Consider the following 18,385-nt stretch of genomic DNA (forward strand, 5'->3'; position numbering starts at 1 on the left):
TTTCACTGACCGAGGCTCTGAATCCTGCGTTCCCCTTTTGTCTTGCAGCATCTGCCTTTTGTGGACGGGAGGCTGGGTCCTGGGACTTTCATTCTGACGTCAGGAAGCTGGTGGCCTGTCGGAGGTAAGCCGGGCAGCCTGGGTGTTGGGAAGAGCAGCTGCCCCCGGCCTCCTGCGTGGAGACCACCGTTGTAGCCAACGTACACAGACCCGCGTAGGGAGATGGGCCTCGTACACCTGCAGAGCAGCTCAGGAGGGAGGAGTCACTTCCAGAAGCTTCTTGGCCTTTTACTGCTCTGCAAACATCTCCCTCCTTGCTCTGTCTTCATATCCTCGTCAGTTCTCAGTGTCCCCAACCCGGGAAGGTCAGATGGTACCGGCGACTTCCCTTTCTGGTTCCATGAAAGGAACACTCTGGCTCTACCCAGAAACCAGATGGAGAGCCCAGGTTGGCTGTCCCTTTTGTGTTTGCACAAAGGAGTTATTCTTACAACGGAAGAGGTCATGAGCTCCCAAACAGTGGCCGCCAGTGACGAGGTGCAGGTTGAAAGAGCTCCATGTGGCCGCAGTTACGGCTCGCCCACGCTGGGGCTCGGGAGGGCGTTTGGCCTGGGAACACATTGGCAGAACGGGCATTCTGCAGCAGCCAGGGAAGAATGGTGTCCTCGTAGAATGTTCTCAGGTATTTTCTTGGCTGTTCTTTTTCCTTCTTTTTCTTAACTTTTATTATTGAAGTGCAGTCGACATACAGCGTTACGTTGGTTTCAGGTGTACAGCATGGTGACGGGACGGGTCTGAACAGGGTTTGGTGCTCCGGGATCAGTGTGGTCCCCATCTCATTGCACCCAGAGGTGGGATCTTAGCAGCGGTTGATTCTTACTCCCTTGGCCAGCAATAGAACAGTCAGCTCTGTGGGGCTGTCTACACGGCTTTCCTGGGTTGAAAAGCCACACCTGTGTCCTTACCAGGTGAAAGGATCGGGTAGAATTAAATGGATCCTCTGCATACACTGGGTTGGAAGAAGGGTTGTTCACAAGGAGCTCAGAGGCTGCTTCCTTCCTGATCACGTTTGAATAATAAAAGTCCTTCCAAATAAAGTGGGCGGCCGCCTGGATTATGCCAGGTTTTTCCTTAAGTCTTCTGTGTCCTCTGTTCAACTTGGGGGTGGATGACTGGATTTTGTTCCAGTGTTCTTCTCTCCCCACCTTTTCTATCAGGTCTCATTGTTTTCCATTATCTGTTTTCCGACAGAAAGAATGTTTGGGATGCCTGCACGTTACACCCTGGGGGCTTTCAATAGAGATGTGAGGAATCCGGGAGCTCTCTGGTCCCAGGGTCAGTCCTCCCCACACTGAGGTCTCGGGACTTAAAATACTTCTGCCTTCGCCTTATAAGTACAGCCCCTTGCCCTGGAGGCTGTGGTCTGTTTGGGTTGCGGGGAAACCCAGTGAAAGGCATCCAAATTCCTCGCATTCTTTTGGCCTGGCACCGGCAGGAATGCCAGGGTTTCAGAAATCAACCAGCAAATACACAGCTCGGTCCTTTTCTCGAGATCAACCTGATAGACACCAGTGGGTTGTGCACCGTGACTGGCTGTCTGACCCCCCACGTGGTCTTCCCTCTGGGCTTGGATTTAGGGTGCAGCTGGGCAAGTGTGGGCCAGCCCCTCCTGAATAAGGCTGGAGGAGATTAATGGGGCCTCTGCCTGGGACCCCTCGCCTGCTCCAGCAGTAACCTGAGCGGTATTTATGTGGCTTGCTTTTTCTGGCACTGAACCAGGGTTCCCGGGGGCAGCAAGATGTCTGGGAGGAGGAAGCAGGTTGTGGGACTCCTAGGAGCCTGGAGAGGGAGGTTCACCCTTGCTTGTGTTGGCAGGTGGCAGACGTGCCATCAGACTGAAATTTTAGGGGAGTGGACGTGTGTCCTACAGCATTTAGAGAAATCATCCATGCGGCCAGTTTTTGTGTCCTCCCCCCCCCAGGAACATAAGTGCAGTTTTCTCTGTGCATCTTTAATATTCGAGATCTGATTTATCTCAAGTTCACCGTGAGGTGGTTGAATCCCAGGGCTTCAGTGTTACGTCCAGAGTTCTGCTGCTGCCTGGTTTCGTGATTTGCATGTCATTCCAGCAAGCCCCGGTTAGAGTCTCAACCTGTTAGTGACCCTCTTGTTACCACCAGAAGTAGTTCATTGAAGCACCCGCTTCAAGGCTGCTGCTCAGATGACGGACCAAGCGGGGGAGCAGAAAGGAGCCCTGACTCTGTTGCTCTTCACTTTAAGACCCGTGTGAATGACCGTGTAACCGGCAGATACCAGAACTTGGCCTCCCAGCTCCTCGGGGAGCGTGCCAGCCAAGGACAGAGCCCAGTTCCTCCTTCTGAGGCTGAGGCTCGTTCCCACGGTTCTGCCAATGCCTGGGAAGGCTTCCGCTAACCACCTCCCTTGTTTTGTTTCCTCAAGCCCTTGCCCTGCCCATTTTACAGATAAGAGGTGAGGCTCATGCCCTAAGGCCCCCCTTCCTAGCCCACCCTCCTTTACCTGGGTCCTGGGAGGACACATGCCTCACGCGGGCAAGGATCCCTGAGTCCAGTGCTGGCCAATAAAAACAAATGACAAGCCACACACGTGAGCCACAGAGCTAATTTTTAGAGGTGAAATCAGCGTTTTCTCATCCAGCTGTCAATTTACTCGAAAGTCAATGACACAATTCAGGAATGAGTTGATCTTAAAGGAAGCTGCCATTCCGCTACCTGGACCCCTCTTCCCTCTCTGTGTGGGGTCCGTCTGGCCAGGCACCCTCGGCGTGGACTACATGGAGGAGCACCAGCGAATTCTTCCTTTCAAGGGCCGCTTTTCAGACCGGGGATCTCCGGCCCTTTCTCATTGGGTGGGGTTTGGGGGCTTTTGTTTTGTTTTGAAGGGAAATTCACATCACGTCCAGTGAACCATTTTAAAGTGTGCAATTGCGTGGCATCGAGTGCCTTCACAGCGTTGTGTAGCCACTGCCTCTGTCTGGTCTCCCACTCTCTCATCACCCCAGAAGAATCCCTTGTACCCAGGAAGTAATTATTCCCACTGCCCCGCCCCCATCCCCTGGAAACTACTGAGCGGTGACTTTTGAGGATGCGACTGGGCTCCAGTCTGTGTGCAGGGGGATCCTACTTTCACATGTACTCAGGACAGAGCTGCTCAGCCCAGCATCCTTCACGGCAGGACACCCAGGACTGTCACTGGCCAGATGACCCAGGGGCACCGTGATTCTGCACCTGCTGAGGCCTGCATGGACACCCCCAGGGGCAAGGTCGGACCTCAGATTGTCAGCAAGGGCAGCCCCCCAGCCGTGCGTCGAACCTGAGACAGGGCTCAGCTTATTTCAAGACCTCTGCCTGCAGATGTCTCCCATCAGGGCTGCCTCATTAAGTAACGAGTGCAGTTAGAGCTCAGTGAGGTCATGAGCCAGCTCCATGGAACCTGGGGAATGTGGGCAGATGAGAAAGCCGAGCCTCGCTCCCGGCGCTGAGTGTAAGCCTCGTTCCCGGCCCGCCCTCTTCAGCCTCTTTCAAGCGGGGAAGTCTTGAGGACAGATGAGAAATTTTTAACATACTTGGTTTGGAGATAAAGGTGTGAGTGAATGAAGACTCCACCATTGTTCATCTCAAGAGCCTCCCAGTCTCTTGCTGAAACCCGCGCAGACTGCAGTGAACTCCCCAATCTAATCAGAAAACCCCACATCTCCCTATCTCTCCGGCTTGCGTTTTCCCCTTGTTAGTTCATTACTTAAAGCTGACAGGGCGATGGGAAGGGCAAAGTGAATATATTTTATTCGTGGGTCAGAAAAGTGTCTCTGCAAAGAGCTTAGCACTTTCCTGTTTTCTAAGGGTAGACGAATTTCAATTACGAATCCGTGAGCATTTTGCGTAAATTAATTTCTTTGGATCTCGGTCTCCTTGTCTGTAAAAATGGAGCCAGTGTCTAGAAAGTTCTTAAAGATTAGAAGGAACTAAATAGGCTCTCAAACTTGCTCAGGTGAAACAGGGTGATTGGAAGGATCCAGACCAAGCACAGCGGGTCGTGAGGACCTGAGAACAGGATTTGAGAAATGAAGCTGCTTTTCAGGAATTGCATGCGCCATGTCCCCCCACACGCACACCTGTGCTTCTGCCCCGTCACCTGGCCTGTGCTGCTCACCCAGCGTGCACCTGGCCCAGGGATGGCCGCCAGCCAGTGCACAGCAGTCCTTGGCGAGACCTGCCCTGGGCCGCTTTCGCATTTCCCTGCTTCCAGCGCAGCCTTTTGAGCCAGTCCTCGGTGGTTGGGTCAGCAGGTGGGCTGCCGATCGGCTCCGCCGTGGAGGTGTCCGTTGCTGATCCATCCGGGGGAGCGTGCAGGGCCGTGGGGGTGTCCCTGGGCCGGCGAGGAGGTGACCTGCGTGCATCCTTACCTGGGCTTACATGCAGTTTCCTTTCCCTCCTTCTCTCTTTCCGTCCTGCCCTCTCCCTCCCCACCTCCTTCCTTCGGAATCTGGCACCACCCCATCATTTTGGGCAAGTCATTTAGCCTCTCTGGACCTTCTTGTGTCTTTATTGAGGGCCCCCCAGGGCATCCGTCATGGGGCTTCTCTGAACACGGGGTTGATGTGGTCAGGGGGGCGGCCCTCCCCTGACACTGCGGTTCACACCGTTTGTCAGGCACCTTGCCTTCCCCTCCTCACGCTGTCCCGGGGGTCCCAGAGGTCAGAAGAGGGATTCACATGACTCGCTGGCCGGAGTGACTAACATGGGGCGCCTCTTTCCCAGAGGTGAGCAGCTGGCCTGCGGGGTGGCTGTGCAGAGGGACCAGCTGGATCTTTCTGGCACACTCTGGTCGTGTGTTTTAGGCTCCTGTCGCCATCAGGCAGACACAGGTCCGGAGTTCCTGTGATGCACCCGGAACCTCCTTTCCACTCTGTCGACGGCGGGGAAAGCTTTGCATTTGGCAGAAGAGGAAGCAGAGACTTTGAAAAAGCCCGCATCTGTCGGAGCTCAGCGTTTTCCCAAGGTCACAGGGTCTTCCCATTACAACCTGGCCATCCGCCGTCCCAGCAGGTCCGGGGTCTGCCCACGCCTCTGCCCGCCCCTGGTGAGGGTCTGCCATGCTCGGCACCTGTGTGGTGTGCCTGTCGCCCTGGCCGCTTGTGAGCAGGGACCCCGCCCCCACCCCCATCCACCCCTGGGCCGCCCCGGACTCTGCTCAGTAAACACAACTTGATCCTTTTTCCTTTCTTCCTTGTCGTCACCATAAACCCTGTTTACCCGCGCTGCTCCCTGTGGGAGCTGGAATGTGCAGCCCCTCTCTGCTTTCAGTTGTCGGTGACATGAATGATCATGGGTGGAGGCTTTCAGTTGGCCTGCGATGTCCTCGGATCGTGTCCACCCTGTTTTGGGCCTTGTTCTGTTCAACGTCATTTTTATCGTGAAGCGAGCAGGTGTGTTCAACCTGGGCCCGTGGCCTCCTAGCCTGGTCCTTCTAGAGGCTCTGCAGCGGGATTTATAGCTACAGGTGGTTTTCTGCAGAGAAGGCCCCTAGCCCTTACCGCATTTCTCTAAGTATCTGCACCCCCCAAAAGGGCAACAGCTCCTGACTTGGAAGAAGGCCGAAGACAGGCTTGGGGATAAGTGGGAGGTAAGAGGAGCGGGGGCAGGGTCGGACGGGGGCCCTGAATGTCTCCCCTGGGCTGGAGTGCTCAGCGAGACCAGCGTCAGACCAGACGGAAACCAGTTAAATCTGTGCTTTCCTTTATCTCCTCATTAATTCTTCGCTTTTTGCTAAATCCAGCTATTATTTGCTCATTTACAGAAGGAGGGAGACTTGGCTTATGGAAATCCTTTGGATTTTAGTTGAACTCGGCTTATTCGGAACAACACCTGAAAATCAAAGGCGCTCTGCGTGTGGCTAATGGGAACCTAGTGCCCACAGTACTACCAGGCTGTCCACGGGTCTTCCTGAGTTGTCCGGGCTGCACGGTGTTGAGGTCTTGAAGGGGCATTTGAAGAGGAGTTGATGAACTGGCTTTGTTCAAAGGAGGCTGGTTTTTTAATGAATGGTGCGCGAGGTTCCAGGGCCCAAGTCAGATCTGGCAAAGAGGAAGCTTCAGGGAGAGAAATGTTACTGTGCCGTGTTTGAAGAGCTCCTCTGTAGCTTCGTTTTATATTTAAATTTTGCACAGCACTTTACAGTTTGCAAAGCTCTCCTGAGATTTGTTCCTGATCTCGGGGAGAGGTAGGGCGAGCCTGATAATAATTAGTAACCTCATCGTACAGGTGAGGGAGCTTCGTGCCTCAGAGAAGCGAACAGTGATTAAAAGCGAGGTCAGACCTCAGCACCATCACACAGGGGCCCCATAGCAGGAAATCTGGGGTCCAATGGTGGGAGGCTAAGCAGGGTTCTAGAATTGTCCATCAGAAGTCGCCCAACTATCGCAGAGGCCAGGGGCGCCTGGATGGACCTGACAGGAATGTCGCTCACCAGATTCCCATCTGGCTCGGATCACTTGATTTCAGAGGGGTTTAAAGTGACTTCAGAATCGGGCCTCCGTCTGCCGGGGCCTAAATATTTGTCAGGGGCCAGGTTTGGGTATGAGTCACTGGAAATCAGTTTGCCCACCTTGGGATGCCAAGTTACCGTGGAAATTCTTCAGGGTGCCACACGTGAGTGGGCGTCAGAGTGAATCTGAGTGAGCCTGTGGGTGGCCCGGCGAGGGGCCCCGTGGACGGGGTGTGGCTGGGTGGCAGGAGCTGGCAGCACCCTTGCATTGCAATCCCCCAATGAGACTGGGCCAGCGTGACCCAGACAGTCTCTTCTGGCCAGGGTCTGGCCCTCAGACACTGGACTCGGGGGCGGGCTTGGATCCTACAGACCCAGGCCACGGAGGCCAGGCTACCAGTTGATGGATCCCATGTGAGAACAGCGGATGCTTCGGTGAGCGCGTCCTGGCTGTGCAGATGGGGGGTGGGATGGTGCAGCTATGTGTCGTTTTATCGCTGGGGAGAAGAGCCCTCTTGGGGAGAGCCTTTTGCTCCCACTTGACCAGTGTGGCTCCGGAGGGGTGTGGCCCGGACTCTGGAGCGAACCTGTCTGGGTGGCTAACAGCAATGCGGCCCCACTAACTGACCCTCTGTTGTGCCTCAGTTTGCTCATCTGTAAAATAGGAACGAGAAGCTGCAGCTGGACGCGTGTGGCGCCTTCACGGCTATGGCTGCGCTTCCACCTTGTGCAGAAGCGCGGCTGTGGCTAGAGCTGGACCCGCGGGGACGGGGACTCAGGCTGGAGGCTGGGAGGCTGGGAGGCGTTGAGTGTCTGCTTCCACACCCCTGGCCTCCCTCAGCTTGCCTGCGGGAGTCTGTTCCTGTGTTCGCTTAGTGAGTTGGAGTTGGGTCTTTACAGCCCTAAAAAGCACACAGGTGGTCCCAGCCGGTCCCTGTGCAGGGTCGCTGCTGCAGAGGGCACGCGTGCTCCGGGCTCTTGGTCAGCGCCTCTGACCAGCACCACCTCCATCCCTCCTGGTCGAGGCTTCGTCCTCTGCCTGCTTTTCCTTTGATAGCTCCTTTCTTTTCTCCTGATGGCACGTATGTTCCTTTGGTCCCTTAGTGGTTTATTGCTGATTATAACTGAGACGTGTCTCCGTGTGTACCAGTTTTTGGTGAAGGTACGTTTTCTGACTGTTCAGTCTGCACACACACAGTTTAGCCCCAGATGGGTTTGTGATGGACCCGTGTTAAAGTGTTCCGATCCCGCGATATTTAGGAGATTGCCAAAGTTGTGCAACCACCCCCTCTATCTGGTTCCAAAACATTTTACCCAAAAAGAGACCTGCAAGCAGAGACCTGTGAGCAGTCACTCGACAGCCCTCCCTGCCCCCGGCCGCCGGCAACCAGTGACCTGCTCTGTCTCTGGATATGTCTGTTCTGGAACCGTACGGTATGTGACTCTTTGTGACTGTCTTCTTCATTTACCGTGATGTTTTCAGGGGTCCTCCACGATGTGGCATGGGTCAGAATTTCCTCCTTTTTGTGGAGAGTAGGACCCCATTGTGTGTGTGGCTACACATGTTTTGTTGGTCTGTTGTTCCATTTGTGGACGCCTGACTGTTTCTGCTTTGTGGCGATTGTGTGTCGTGCTGAAACTCACTCTGTTTTGATGTTCTAACTAAATTCTAAGAGCTGTCTTCACTGGTCTGCCGGCTCTGGAGAGACCCCTGGCTTTGGACTCCAGCTCCCCCACCCGGTCCCCACCCGGTCCCCAGTGTTTATCAAACCTCCAAGAGCCAGGGCTTTACTTAATTGCCTCTTGATGAAAGTCCCCTCAAATGATGCTGATCTGAGCACAGCGTCCCCTTCCTGGCGGCCAGGGCAGGGCCCAGGAACCTGCATCTCACAGACCCTGATGGACGGTGGGTCGCCACCGTGCTCTGCTGCCTCATGTCCGCACTGGTCCCATCACCGCCTTTCGGAGAACCTCAGAAGCACCAGGTGTTTGCTGAACCCTGCCTGACAACCGGATTTTGCAGGTTGAGCACATATCTTACTGGCCAGACGTGGTGGGGGTGGGAAGGGAGAAGGGGAGCCACAGCCTGTTGGCTTTCAGAACGATGCGCCACCGTGGGGTCACCGTGTGCCCAAGCACTTAGCTTCCGTTAAGCAGCTGCACTCGGCATTCCAAGGTTGCATCCCCGTGTCCTTGACGGTGGGGGTTTGGCCCCCGGGGGGTTGGGAAGCCGGCAGAGCCCCTGTAGCTGTCCAGCTCCCCCCACCCCCACCAGCTCCAGGCACTCATCCTGTCCTGGGCTGGCCGGATGGAGGAAACCAGAGAATGCCGCCCTCTCTGTATTGGAAGCGCCCTGGGCACCAGTTCTTCTCACCGAGGGTGCAGGTGTAGACGGAAACGGGACGGCAGGGGGCCATGTGGCCTTGGATTTCGCCTCCTTTGTGTCTTCTCTTCGTGCCAACAGAGTTTTTTTCCTCCTCTTCCTCCTTCTTCTCCTTCCCTTTCCTTTCCTTTTCTTTTTTCCTTTCAGAAGGGCTCCTCGCTGCTTTGGGCAGTATCCTACCTAACATTCTCAGGTTTTGGTAAAGAATAGATCAATCAGAAATCTGCAGAGTAGCATTTCTATGGGAAACAATGTGTATTCCCTTTTATTTTTAATGGGTTTTAAGTGCGATTCTAAAACAGTCCAGAAAGGAACCTGTGGGATGAAGGCACCCAGTCCTGTAGGACTGTCAGGACCGGCGGTCTCCGCACTCAGGACCCACCTCACTCTGCTTTGCCCCTGGGGCCACCAGCCTGGGTGTCTGCTCAGCCAGCGAGCGGACCTCCTCTGGGGATGCGCGTGTTGGTCTGTGCTACCGGAGGCATCCAGGATCACCCCTCCATCCTGCGGCTGTGCCCGGGGCCCAGAGAAGGACAGAGACAGGGAGGTACTGGGGGAGGGCTCTGGGCAGGTGCGGCGACAGCAGCAAATGGCTTGTGTACCATCAAGGTGAAGGTTTGGGTTTGGGTTTGGGTTTGGGTTTCGGATACCACGCAGCACCCGCACGTCCTGGAGTGAGTTGGTTCTCCAAATCAGTTTCATCATCTGTCCTCATCGAACCTGGAGATTTAAATGCGTCGTTAAGGCTTTTTTCACTGGGCCTGACTGGTGATACAGTCTTCCTAGTTAGAATGGACATGATCTCCGCTTTCCTGGGGCCTGGGTGAACCCACACCCAAGAAATCAAGTGGGGGGCCAGACTGCGGGCAGTTGGGGGTGGGGCTCAAGTGAGAGGTGGGGAGTGGCTGAAGGAAGGCCGGTGGTAGGGGAAGGAGAGGGAGCTGGCCAGAGAGCAGGTGGAGTCTGGAGCCGTGACGACGTGTGGCCCCGGGACGGGGGACCAAACCCTGCGTGCACCCTGTTTTTGTAAAGAAGGTTTTATTGGAAGCAGCCATGCCTGCTTGTTCGGTGTGTGGCTGTGTTGGCCTCTCAGAGGCGGAGCTGAGCGGGGGCAGTAGATAGAGGCCCACGGAGCCTGAAAAGCTCACCATCTGGCCCTTTACAGCGGTGCCGGCTTGGGGACATGGGACAGTGTCTGGAGACGTTGCCAAGGTCACAGCTGGGCTTGGGGCTGCTCCTGGCATCTAGTGGGTAGAGGCTGGGGTGCTGCCAGCCATTCCACGAGGCACAGAGCAGCCCCACAGCAAACCATGACCCGGCCCCCAATGGCAGTAGCGAGGCTGAGAAACACTGCTTTCCAGAAACAGTTCTCTGTTCCAGCTAGAGAACCAACTGGTTGGGGGGAGGAGGAATCTAGGATGGGTGATTTCTGGGCGGTGCCCTTTGCCAGGATGGGGATGCAGGGGTGCGGGGGGAGAGGAGACCAGCGTGTTGCCTTGAAGGTGGCTGTGGGCTGTCCTGAGTGGGCGTGGGAGGCAGCTGGCCGTGAGAGACATGAATTTGAGCACCCCGTCGCAAGGGGGCAGCTAGCCGCCCTAAGGAGAATGCCCCAAGCGACAAGAGCAGAAGGCCAGGGACAGACAGTGGGGACACTGGACACTCTGGACAGGCGGAGGAGGAGATATCTGTGAAGGGGGGCGGGAGGACCAGCCATGGGGGGGCTGGGGAGACCCCGTCAAGACACACCCTCGAAGGCCAGCCCAGAGGGAGAGGAGAAAGCAGTCACGCGTGTGGGAGGCCGGTGCATCAGCGGTTAGAAAGCTGCCAGATGAGACACGCAGGAAAGCACCCTTAGGCCTGGGGCTCCATGTGGCCTCACGCCAACCCCAGCGAGAACAACGTCTGCGCTTGTGGGCGGGAGCGACTTCCAGGGCAGGGCGGATGGAGGGCCTCCACGAGGAGCCCGGGGCAGGTGGGGGCTGCACGAAGGTTTCCAGACTGAGAGGAGGGAGGCCCGTTTCCAGCCCCGTCCCCCGGCACCAGCCAGCGTGGAGCCCTGACATGGGGCCAGCAATCCCGTAGGAGAGGAGGCCCGGTGCTGCACGGGGCTCTGGGATAGTGGACAGCACAGCCTCCCTGCAGAGGACAGCGGGGGCCGGGGAGAAGTTGGCACCAAGCATCAGCTGGACGTCTGGGCACGAACCACGACAGACGAAGCCGAGGACAGAGACGTTCCTGGCGGTGCCCTTTCTGCTCGGGAGCAGTTTCTTTCGTCCCCTGGCCCTTTCTGAGCCTCTGTATGGAATAATCATCCTCAAGTACTTTTCATTTTTAGTTGGAAGCAAAAGGAAAGCTTCTCCCAGGTGCTCTCGGCTCCTGGTCGCCTGCTCCCCATCCCAGCACCTCTCCTCGTGTCCCCATCAGAACTGCTGGGAAAACAAGCCGTGATTTACCAAAGGGGCATGGACCTGGCTTGCAGAGCCTCTGGTGAGTTCTCTCCGGTAGGAGACTGTCAGGTCAGTTGAAGTCCATATCATCTGTGCCTGGTACAGACTTGAAGCAGAGGCTGTATGGAGAGACAGATGATTCACACGAGGTTTGCTAATGTATGCTTTGATTTTTTTTTAAGGAAAAAAATTTTTTTAAAAAAATGGGAGCAACCATCTGACCATTTTTTTAGCTGTACCGAAACAGCAGGACGTTGGGGATCCTGCTCTGGTCTCCAGGAGCTGGGCTGCTGTTTGCCCAGGGGGGCAGGTGGAGACACAGCTTATGTTCTTGGAATTGTCTAGAAATGAGCTGATCCCTCTGGTCCTGGTGGTGGGCTCATGCCAGCTCCGCAGGAGGGCATGCAGGCTCATGCTGTAGGCCCTGCCTCTCGGGAGCTGGGAGACCTTGGCCCAGGTGTTCAGCTTCTCCAAACCTCGGTTTCCGAGGTTTATCAACTGCACGGTGGAGGCAGTAATCGTCTGTCTCAGGAAATGAGTACACGGAAAGCACTAGAACGTGCCTGACGCACACGCAGCGTCCAGCAGATGTGTGGGCTAGTTTCCCAGGGCGGTGGAGCAGTGGCTGCATGGCTTAAAGAACAGAAATCCATTCTTCCAGCCTGGAGGCTGCAGGGCCACGTTGCCTGTGGAAGAGCCCATCTTCGCCCCTTCCTGCTGTCTGGCAGTTTCCCTGTGGTCTCGCCGATCATTGGCCAGGGGCTGCGTCTCCAGTCTGTCTCTGTCTTCATGTGGCCAGCTGTCCTCCGTGTGTGTCTGGGTCTGGACGTCCAGATTTCCCTTCTCTCATGGGGGCACCTGTGATTGGATCTAGGGCCCACCCGAAGCCAGAATAACCGTATTTTAACTTGATCACATCTGCAAAGACCCTGTTTCCCGTGGTCAAGTTCACGGACACTGGGAGTCAGGATTTAATGTATCTTTTGGGGGAAGGCCGTTCAGCCGGTGGCGGCGGGCGTGGTGATGTGTGTTACCTGTGTTAACGGCTTCTGTTGTAGCTCACGTCCTTGTTGTCAGCATCTCTGTGACCGGCTCCGAGCAGGAAAGGTCTTCTCTCTGCTGCGTTCTTGCCCCAGCTGCCCCGAAACGTGGCAGATGCTCTGTACCTACGTGGTTGGCTTAAGTTAAGGAAGACGCCCCCCCATAACCTTTATTGTTTTCAGAACAGCATTCTGCTCTAGACAGACATCAGGAAGGCTGTGAACATAAGAAGTCTTGGCTTTGGAGAAGCAGCCGCGTTCCCGGACGGTGAGGCTGGGACCGCCCACAGACCCTTCGCTGGTCTGGGTATTTACTGAGTGATCATTGCTGGGTGTAGAGCCCTGCGGGGGCCGCTGAAGGACACCGTCCTTGCTGACCCAGGGGGACAGCCTGGCTGGAGAGGCACACAATTAAATATAGCCACAGTCAAGTGATGAGGTCCTATGGTAGTGGAGCCCGGGGCGCCAGGGCTGGTGACCGCGAATGTGGCATCGACTCAGAGAGACGCGTTCTGGTTTAAAGAGCCCGGACATCCCGTGGCAGCTTCCCTTGGGCCCTAGGATGGGCTCACAGAGCACTGGCAGCGGCTCCGAGCACCCCCAGGGACAGCTGGCCGAAGGAGACGGCGAGGACGGTGGGTGGGACGGGAATATTCCTTGGCCCCTGCAGACGGGTCCCGCGGTGTGCCGCCGGCATCACAGCACAGCTCAGGGACTGAGGACGGGGGCGGATGACCTGGTTTGCCGGACAGGCGGTCGTCAGGATGGGCCCTGTTTGCCGGGTTGGAAGGGTGCTGGTAGGAGCGGGTTCCATAAAGTTCTTTCCAGGGGAGCTGAGGGAGAAACCAGAGTTAACCTATCAAGTGTCGCCTTCTACTGTAGCCCCAAACACGTGTGTCTTACGTAAAGAAAGCTCGGAGATGGGTTTACCCCTCTCGCGTCTGAGTGGGGCGTGAGTCATTTCACTAGGAAAGTGGGTTCTTGCTTTTACTCCTGGCGACCCCTGTGTGCACGAGGCCTGGCCTAATCCAGGCTACACACGGATTTCCTCTGTCACCGGCCAGGCCTGCTGGACGCAGGTGCCCACGAGGCTGCTCGGACAGGAGCCAACCCGAGGTCCCCTCTCTCACCGTTTCCTCCATGTACAAGGCGCACTAGTGTCCCTCAAAAGGCGTGTCCAGCAGGAACCTCAAAATGTGAACTTGTTGGAAATAGGGTCTTTGTAGAGGTGATCTGATCCGTTAAGAGGAGGTCATGCGGGAGTCGGCTGGGCCCTAATCCCATGAGCTGTGGCCTTGGAAGGGAGCCGTGTGAAGACAGGGAAGAAGGCCGCGTGGTTGCTGGAGCAGAGGGAGAGCACCCAGAGGAGAGACGAGGCTTGCCCGTGACACCACAGGCTGGAACAGAAAACGGATTCTTCCCTAGAGCTTTTGAGAGCGTGTGGCCCCGTGACATCTTGCTTTCAGACTGCCAGCATCCAGAACTGGGAGAGAGCAGTTCCTTTGTTTTAAGTCACCCTTAGCGTGGTAATTTGTTCCAGACGCATTCCCTGTGTCCCAGCCTCACTGAGCCCAGGGTGCCTCCAGGAGGCACGGGACAGCTGGGCAGCGGGGCTCAGGGAGTGGGCTGTGGGGAGACGTGGGGTATGCCTAGCGCTGGCCAGATAAGCCTTTGTCTGCAGTAGGAAGCCTTCACCCCTCAACCTTGACTGGGAGGAAAGCCCGTCACCCGCTTTCCTGGGTGAATGTGGGCTGGTCGGGGCCAGGCTCGGGGCATCAGCTGCAGGTGATTCTGGGTGATACCAGAGGATTCTGTCTACTGCAGAGAAGCTCTCTCGGCGTTGGAGGTGCCGGGGGGATGTAGCTCCCCCTGAAAGAGCCCCAGGCTGGGCCCCGGAGCCCTGGGTTCTCCACCCCACTCTGCATGATTCATTAGCCCTCTGACCTCGGGCAGAAGCTCCATGTTCCTGCTCGGTTGCTTCATTATGCGCCGAGAGAGGCCCGCTGTTGTTACTGTACTTAAACGTGTTGTGCGTAGGTCCTAAGTGCATGAGTTTGGACACACACTGCCACCTGCGTCATCCGCTCCCATCAAGCTGTATTCCCATCACCGGAGAGCCTTCTCGGGCCCCTGCCCTGCCAGTCCTGCCTCCTCCCCTTAACCCCTGTTCTGGTTTCTAGAGGTCCCTTCCAGCTGTTCTCGCACGTCACGTGATGTGTGCTCTCTCGTGTTTGGCGTTGTTTTCGCCACCGTGCCTGTAGGGTTCCTCTGGGTTGTGCGCGGATGAGCGTTTCCTGTCACTGGTGCTTGGATGTCCCACCATCGGTTCTGTGCGGACATCTCCTGTTGGCGGACACAGGGTTGTTTCCAGTTTGGGGCTATTAGGAATAACACCAACGCGGACATCCTTCTACAAGCCTCTCTATGGACAGAACCTTCCTTTTCTCTTGGACATGCGTGTCTGGCGGTGGAATTGCTGGGTCTGGCGTGTGTGAAGTGTTTCAACGTGGTGGGTCTGTTCACTCTTCCGGCAGGTGGCTCTTCCGTGGGTCCTCGGGTCGGGGTGGGAGTGGGCGGTGCCAGGCTGGGACAGCAGGTGGGCAGTGGGTGGGACCCAGTTCCTCCTGCAGACCCGTTCCCGTGCCCCCTTTCCACCCTCGAGTAGAGCTGCTTCGTATTGGCCTCGCCGTTGCTTGGGGTTTCTGCAAAGACCTGAAGAGTGTGTTCGCCTTCTAAAAATCAAACGCCATGTGCTGTGGGGTCCTCCGGGCCTCCTGACACCCCGTTTCCCCCACTGTTGACTGTGTGTGTATACCGTCTAGTTCAGGTCAGACTCACACCCAGGGAGGTTTGGCTCGCTCTCTTCTGCAGGCAGGTGGCAAGGCTTACCTGCGCACGGCAATGACCACCGCAGGAGACGGTCCCCGGGTTCCGAGGCCACACGGGCTGCTCTGCTGGGGCCACTGTGTCACTTCACTCCTAGGATGCACCTTGATCTTCTCAAGGTCAAAGTGGTCTTTAAGACAGAGTTGCCCATTGATTAGCAGAGCTCACATCACCTGGGCATTTGGGGTCTGCAGCCTGTGGGGGACCAGTCATTTCAAGAGTCCTTCTGTGTGTGGCTTGTGCATGACTGAGAAGGAGCCTCACCCCCAAGAGTTTAGTGTGGTGGGTGTGCTGACTCGGGACCGGTGTGTAACACCCAGAAAGTGCTGCTGCTTTTGGGTGCCTTCGTGACGGGGGTTAAAGTGGGGGGGGGTCAGTGACAGCAGAGCCATTTACGGAGCATCGGTTGAAGGGTTTGGCCAGCAGAGGCAGGGAGAACCTTCCAAGCAAGGGAGACAGCATGCCCAGCTAAGTGTCAGAGGGTAGACTGAGGCAGGCAGCGTGAGTCATGAGGACTGTCACAGTTGAGAGGCCGGTGGGGGATGGTGGGGATGAGGATGGTCTCTTGGGGGTTGAACTAATGAGGATTTTTTCCCAGTAATGAGGTTACGTAGATGGGGGTTTAGAGGCCATGGGAGAAGGGCCAGGTCCTTCCAGGTAGCGTTTGCCTGGGCCTCGAGGAGGCCAGGCGGGGGACCTGCCGTGTGCAGTCGAGCTGGGGGAAGTGGGATCTGGGGTCTATGTAGAGGAACTGCTGCGATGCTTCGGTGGGTGGGTGCTTGGTCCAGGCTGTGGCGATTACCTGTCCTGTCTGTGCGTCAGGGTTATGTGAGAGCTGCGACACTTCTCTGGATTGGCACGTGTCGCTGCAAAGCCTCCACAGTGCTGTCAGCAGCATCCCAGGTCAAGAAGCTGCTGAGGGGAGCCCTTTGGGCCACAGGCGTGTGGGCCTGGCATGAGGCTCCTGGCTTCTCCTGGGGAGACGCCAGGGGTGCTGATGAACGGGCGTGATCCCGTCCAGGATGCTAATGGGCCGGGACTGGGGACCCCGAGCGAGGGGAGCTGGCGCTTGGTGCATATTAGCGGAGTTTCTCCACACACCTGGAGGAGGTGGGCAGTGTTATCCGTTTCACAGACAGGAACTGGCGGCACTTGCCCGAACTGGGCAGTTTCACGCTTGGAGCAGGGACACCACTGATTAAAGGGGAGGGCATCCAAGGTGAGAAAGGGGTGACTTCGGACCAGTAGAGCCCATGACTTGGAATAAACGATGACATCTCCAAGTGGAAATGCAGAGAGTTCGTGGTTTGTGGAGACCATAAATTCGAGTCCCTGGCTCAGAGCCATCTGGGGCCACCAGTGCTGTGCCCACTCGTCCTCATTCTCCAGGGAAGGCCATGAGGAACGATAGTCATTGTGTGCCCACTGTGTGCTCATGTGGCAGGGCAGGTGTACGGACCTCCTGCAGGTGACAGAGGCTCAGAGAGGGTAAGTAACTTGGCCAAGAGCTCACAGCTAGAGCTGGCGTGTACACACGCGGATCGACCCTGGAGCCCCGTGTTTCCTCCTTTGTGCCATGCCGTCTCTGCAGTTCGTCCCCACTGTGGTCCGAGGGCGAGCAGGAGGAAGACATGGGTGATCATTTAATAGTTTCCCCAGCACCAGGAGGAGACCACAGCCAGTGACAGAAGACCAGGCAGGGACTCAGCAGGGCTTGTGCGTGCCGGCCGTGGGGCTGGAGGCCGGGGGCTCAGCGTGCACGCTGTGGTCTTGTTCTGAGAGAGAGGGCGGGAAAGGGCCTGCTTATCTCCCAGGCTGCCGGGAGTGGGGCCCTCCAGGGAGAAGGCAAGGGCAGATCAACTCGCTAGAACAGCAGAGGCCCCAGAACAGCCTTTTTTCCCTGGTCTTTTTCCAGAATTACTTTCTCTTGATGCATCAATAACGGTGAGATCCACGTTGGGCCAGAAGACGTTCAAACCCTCAATGCCGATTCGCAGGGGCTGCCTGGCCTGCACGGTGTGGCCTCCGGGCCTCTGCCCTCCCCGCTTGTGCGGGCGTGTGGCTGCCAGGCCTTCTCCTTCCCAGGCCACGGGCCCCGGAGCATCTTTGCTACTGTCCAGCATGAGCGGGGCTCTCCTGCCCCGTCCGGCTCCGTGTGTCTGGGGAGGGCCAGTGGCTCCCGCTGCCTTATCTTTTGTCCCCAGCTGCTGTTCTACGCCCCTTCTAGCAGCTGCCGGAAATTTCTGTTGGGGGTTTTGCCTGTGTGTTTGGTTTCAGTGCTGAGAGTCCCTGGGGTGTTGATTTGTATTCTGTATGTTGTCTCGGTGCGTGGACTGCGCCAGACTGACCGGACCCACCAGAAGGCACTTGACGCGGGCCACCAGCTCCGGGGTGGTGCCCTGGAGGGGGGCTCCCCTGACCTTGTGAGGGGCCACCATCCCACTCCGCCCTGCTATTTCTTCCTCGCCTCCTGTTTTCCAGTGGTCCGAGCGTGTTCTCGGTTAACCACGATGCCCAGGCACCTCCGTCGTCTTAGTGCAAGCAGCTTGTTGTAAAGCCCCAATTACTTGGTTGCCACTAAGAAATGACTTTGCAAGTCCCCTGGGGTGACTTGGCAAGAATTTTACAATAACATTTAGGATGTAGAAATCTAGTTACCCGTTGCCTGCCGACATCAGATGTCTTCAGGAGTATTTGGTGAGTGGTCATCAGGGATGGCCTGGTAGTTTGGGATCCTAGGATGGAATGTTCTGGAAGTGTGGAGGCAAGGTGACATTTTTCAGTAGGGTCCATAACTCTCTGTTTTGGGAGCTTGACTTCTGTTTGTTGTCTGTCCAGTTTTATTAGATGTGACAGAGACACATGAAGAGAGATAGGCTGGGGTGTGTATCTCCCTGGGGCCACAAAGTACCACAGACTGAGCAGCTGAAAACAACAGAAATTCACTCTCACGGTTCTGGAGGCCAGAAGTCCGAGATCTTGGTGCCCGCAGGGCTGGTTCCCTCTGAGGCTGTGAGGGAAAAGCTGTTCTGGGCCTCTTTCCTTGGCGTGTGGACGGCCCCCTTCTCCCTGTGTCCTCACATGGTCTCCCCTCTGTGCCCAAATTT

General features: G+C 56.5%; 1 protein-coding gene across 4 annotated transcripts in view; it reads left to right on the forward strand.

Moving 5' to 3' along the window:
- The window catches only part of SH3BP4 (SH3 domain binding protein 4), an 82,700-nt gene that overhangs the window by 36,491 nt on the left and 27,824 nt on the right, over positions 1-18,385 (forward strand). For 3 of the 4 annotated variants that reach the window (XM_045794056.2, XM_045794059.2, XM_045794058.2), the window contains exon 2: positions 49-124. The exons of the other annotated variant lie outside the window; for it this stretch is intronic. The gene's annotated coding sequence lies outside the window, so the exon portion shown is untranslated. The remainder of the gene's footprint in view (positions 1-48; positions 125-18,385) is intronic. 4 annotated transcript variants of the gene reach the window in all.

The sequence above is a fragment of the Ursus americanus genome, chromosome 1, assembly GCF_024610735.1.
Source record: "Ursus americanus isolate L20-20 chromosome 1, mUrsAme1.1.p, whole genome shotgun sequence".
NCBI lineage: Eukaryota > Metazoa > Chordata > Mammalia > Carnivora > Ursidae > Ursus > Ursus americanus.